Source organism: Psammomys obesus, unplaced genomic scaffold (assembly GCF_907164565.1).
Source record: "Psammomys obesus unplaced genomic scaffold, mPsaObe1.curated_primary_1811, whole genome shotgun sequence".
NCBI lineage: Eukaryota > Metazoa > Chordata > Mammalia > Rodentia > Muridae > Psammomys > Psammomys obesus.
In genome coordinates, this window is record NW_026591086.1 from 13,808,998 (window position 1) to 13,813,830 (window position 4,833).

The following is a 4,833-nucleotide window of genomic DNA, read 5'->3' on the forward strand; positions in this document are numbered from 1 at the left end:
CAGGATTCGAACCTGCACGGGGAGACCCCATTGGATCTCTAGTCTATCACCTTAACCACTCAGCCACGACTACCAGTCAATTTGGACACTTTAAGAAACTTCATGTAAATACAATCCTCACAGTCTTGCGTGTGTGGCTTCTTTCACTTAGCCTTCTATCTTTTCTATCCGTGTTGTTTCATACATAGTTTCTTTTCACTGTGTGGCATTCTATAAGGACTTGGCACCATTCATGCATTCACCAGTTGGTGGTCAATCAGATCATTGATGCTTTTGACTATTGTGTTAGTTTCTTGTCTCGTTTCTGTAATAAAGCAACTAACAAAAAAAAAAAAAAAAAAAAAACAACAACAACAACAAAAAAAACACCTTGAGGGAGGGGAAAAGGAGGCAGGATTTATTTTGTCTCAGGTACAGTCCATCACGGTCGGGGGAGGGGGGAGCATGACAGTAATGGCCTTGGGGAGGCTGGTCATTTTGTGGCCAGGAAGCGGAGAGCAACAAATGTTGGTGTCACCCTTGTTTTTCCTTGTCTCTCAGCTGGAGTGGATCTTCTGACATCAGTCAGCCTAGTCTATACAATTCTCGTAGATACGCACAGATGGTAACTTAGCTCCATAACCCCTCACAGACATGCTGAGATTCCAGTTTCCTAGGTGATTTTTCAAACCATCATCACTATTGTTAGAAATGCTAGTATGACTGCTCGCATGTAAGCTTTCGTATGCACATGATCCCTCATTCATACCTAAGAGTGGAATTGCTGGACCAGGATAAACTTGCTCACAGTTGTTGATAACTGACTGTCGGCTGCCACATAAAGGAACAGCTATCAGCACCTTTGATGAAGAGTATCCTTTGCATTGTTGGAAAGATCAAATAGAAAATACAAGGTGAGTACTGAAAAGAGGATCACCCTGTTGTTGTTAACGTGATTGTGTGTGTCAGGGAGGGGTTGTTAATGGTAGTGGTGTTGGTTGTCTGTGTGTCCCCAGCTAGGTCTCTTGAAAGGATCCAATACTGTCTGTTTAGTCCAAGAAGCAATATCCCTTTTGGGCATGGATTAGCACTTACCATCCATCATTTCCCAACAGTTTCCAAACTGATGGTGAAATCTACAAAGAATTAGGATTAGACAGTATATAAAAAAAAAAGTTTCTGTTTACATAGCTAAGGAGTATCCGAGAGAAAGAGGGATTGTCCAAATGTATATTAGCTTACCTGCCTATCCATCCACTCACAGTTTCTTCTATACATGTGTTTATAAGAATGGAGCTTTCTTGCTCTAGGCCAAAATGACGATTCCTCCTTCAGACTGAAGCACTTCACTCAGCAATGATCCCATCAAGGAAACCAGATTTTGTTGCATCAGGAAAAAGCTTAAACGCAATGCTGCCTCTTGTGCTCAGGGCCAGCAGAGACACACAAAAGGAAAACTGAACTTTAAACTTCACAAACTTGAAGCGCCGGGTAGAGTTTGTAAATGTCACAAGTGACATGGTGTTATTTCGTTTTAATACTTTCCCGGAGACGCTATCCTCTTTTGAGTCTTCAAAGGGATTTAATTTTGATCTTTTAGAAATGTTCTTTTCTTCTGAAAAGAAAAATTTTGTCATGGAAACAGAAGCAAATGTAAAATTGTGTGGGCATTAACAGTTCCCCAGACTAGTTAGAATTCTCAAGTTCTGTCCTTGTTTTTTTGTTGTGGAGGTGATGATGAAGACATGAGAGCAAGGGCAAGAATGGAGGGGATGTTTAGGGCAATATCTAGAAAGGAGCTGTACAAATTTCAACTCTCAATCGGTGTTTCAGTGGGTTTATGCCTCATGGAGAGAGACACAGACACGTATCTTATATAATGCCTAACATTCACATACATGTGTATCTACATTCATCTACATATCTGTATATCTACATCCATACATATAATGTTTTTTTTTTTTTGAAAAGTCCTGGAAGTTAGACTTGAATACTCTAAATTGAAGCTTATTTTCCCATTCTGTACTACTATGATTTGGATGTGGTTTGCTTTCATCAAAATGCCTGTTGAACTTTCACTGTGGACATTACAAGGTTGGGGGTGGAGTGTAATAAAAGGCAACAGGGTAAGTATCAGGAGCCAAACCAATGCTGGCACCATGGACCAAACTGTGAGTCAGAAAACAAGCATTTTCATGGCGTAATCCAGCCTTAGTAGCTCATCATCAGAACAGAAAAAAAAAATCATATTTATTATGGGCCTCTCAAGTGTTTTTCTCTTCATTGTCCCTTCTACCTTCTAGTGACCACATACCCTTCTTCTCCAGGCATTCAGTTGCAGGCCACCCTTAGTGGTTCAACTGGACAGGGAATATAAAGACAGAGATGAACTCTCTCCAAAGCAGTTGCCTTCTCTCTTTCTCACTTTAGGTCTATGCTCATGGTCGTGCAAAATGTGTTGACTTTTACTCTAATCTCCCAAGCTCAACTGAAAAACATGGTTGTCAATGCCTTTCCCTTTCTCAAGATTATCTACAGGGCTGTCTGAGAACATCAGACGTTAAACTGGCCTCCCCAGGAAAACAAAGACTTTCTAAATCCTCTGCAGGAGAAAAAAAATATATTAGATGGGAGATGGTTCAGACCAGCTTTTGAGTTTTGCAGATGAGAAGGTTGAAGCCCAGAGCAGCTGGGAGGTTCTCAGTCTCACAGCTGGCCTGTACACAGCTAGGGCATGAGTTCATTTCTTTGGTCTCTGGAGCCAACATACCTTTTAAGCAGCTATACTGTACATCTCCCTTGAAGAATGATAGCAGAACACCATGGTGAAAAGTACCTGAAATGCTTATGTCTGTTACTAACATTTCTTTTGGAACCATGAAACCTTAGGATTTAGATTATGAACATAGGCGTCGTCATTTGTTTCTTTACTATCACACTTATTTTAGACAGCACAAGGCGGAAGGACCGAGCAATGATACCCACAACTGCAAGAACACTGGTGAGGCTGTGCTTTTTACAGGGCGGGATCTCAGTACGGGCATCTGAGGGGGGAGAGGGACTCAAAAGAAAGGAGCATCATGCTTCAGTTCCTTCCTTTAGCTGGCATGGCTGCCTGCTCATGTAAGGCACAAGGGCATATTATCTGTCCAGGCCATGGCTCCTTCTACTAAAATAAAACACAAACAGACAAACAAAACCAAACACCCAAATCAAACCAAAAAAAAAAAAAAAAAAAAGGCGGGGAGGGGGAGAGGCTCAGTGACAGTGGTAACTAGTGCCACACTCTGATCAACCAAACTGAGAAACACATCAGTTTACCATCTTAGAGAGGTCCATGCATGGCGCCGCCTTTTCTTTTTGTCTAGCTCTTCAAATTTGTCTGTATTTCTTCTGTGGCTCTTCTTTTCTGCCCAAGGACGCTGATTATTTATCGAGACTTGTTATCCCCATATCTTTTTTTTTAAAGTTCCCCTGGAGAGGTTATTCACTGCCCAAGACTGAACTCGAGGGATGGAGATGGATCCACACTTCATTGCACAGTCAAATCCTGCTTTATTTTCTGGGGATGTTGAGTGAGGCCAGCCTTGGCCAGGAATCAGGACATATCTGTCTTCTTCTCTGGAAATGCAGAGTGAACATACAAGGATTTTAGCAGAGCCTGTTACAGCCAGTAACTGGAAATGATGAAGTGTTTTCAAGATCAGCATTTCAGATTACTGGTTTATGATTGGGCTAGAAATGAACCATTTATTTTAGGCTTGGGCCTTAAAAAAAATAAAAACTTGAATGATTTGTTTTCACAGTTTTTCATGGTTCTCTTTATATCAGGAAAGGAGATGAGGGAAGGCACAATGGAGTTTTTAGTTAGAATTGCAATCCAACACTATTTTCTCTTCCTCCTTGTTAACATTTTCCTAGCTGCATCTACTTCCATTTTATGACTCACTCAGGCAATTTACTGTGTTTAAAATTACACCACATTCTTCCTACAATGCTTAGGTCAACCATACGTACTATGTATACAGTGGGAAATTCTTCCTCACAGATCTGGAGAATGCTATGGACTTTGTATTTGTGTTCTTGTTGCCATGGTGACTAGAAAAGGTTAAAGCCAGGGCCTCAGAAAATGGAGTGGCTGTTCAAATAAGATATCATGACTCGGTGTACGCCTCAAGATGCGGATTAAAACGACTTAAAACCACTGTCATAAAATTCACTTTCCATTTCTATCATGTGAGTTATTGCCTAATATACATATTCACAAAACAATCTCTCTCCACTCCTTCCTTTCTCTGTAAACTACTGTTTCATGGCTGTTTCTCTCCAACGTTAGTTACTGCAAATCCAGGAGGAAGGCTTTGATTTTCACATGTGAGCAAGACAGACCAATGAGAACATCAACAAAGCAAACCATTTTCTTGAACCCCACCACTTTAAATCCATTTAGATGAGCATAATAAAGCATTCTCTTCTTGTTTGTTTTAGAAGTAGCTAAATAAACTTGGGCAAAAGTTAACAACACCAGCGTGTTATACATTTACCAGCTGTAAGCATGCAGACTCTTCATTACGGTGGGCAATGGTCCCCCAACTCCCCAACATTTCCTTATACACTTTAACTGCCCCTTGAGTTGAACTTAAAGGATTTGTCCTCAAAAATAACTTTGGATAGGGGTAGAGAACGTGCCAGGCCCAGGACTGTCGCAGCAATGGAGATGAGAGAACATTTCGCACCATCATCTTTCTTATTACTATTTTCAGGTTCAAAAGTAGGCTGGCTGGAGTACCCCCATAAAATACTTTCCTGTCCCCTGTGCCCATTGCACAGGGGCAATGGAGTATATCCGGGACC

General features: G+C 41.1%; 2 long non-coding RNA genes across 2 annotated transcripts; one reads left to right on the forward strand and one right to left on the reverse strand.

Annotated features, from left to right (window-relative positions):
• Window positions 1–793: 793 nt before the first annotated feature.
• LOC129678846 (uncharacterized) lies at window positions 794–1,391 on the reverse strand. The gene is made up of 3 exons (XR_008720453.1): window positions 1,222–1,391; window positions 1,075–1,115; window positions 794–856 (listed from the first exon to the last, which is right to left on the reverse strand). It is a non-coding gene; the product is annotated as an uncharacterized LOC129678846 (long non-coding RNA).
• On the forward strand, window positions 815–3,787 carry LOC129678847 (uncharacterized). The gene is made up of 2 exons (XR_008720454.1): window positions 815–893; window positions 3,449–3,787. It is a non-coding gene; the product is annotated as an uncharacterized LOC129678847 (long non-coding RNA).
• Window positions 3,788–4,833: the final 1,046 nt, after the last annotated feature.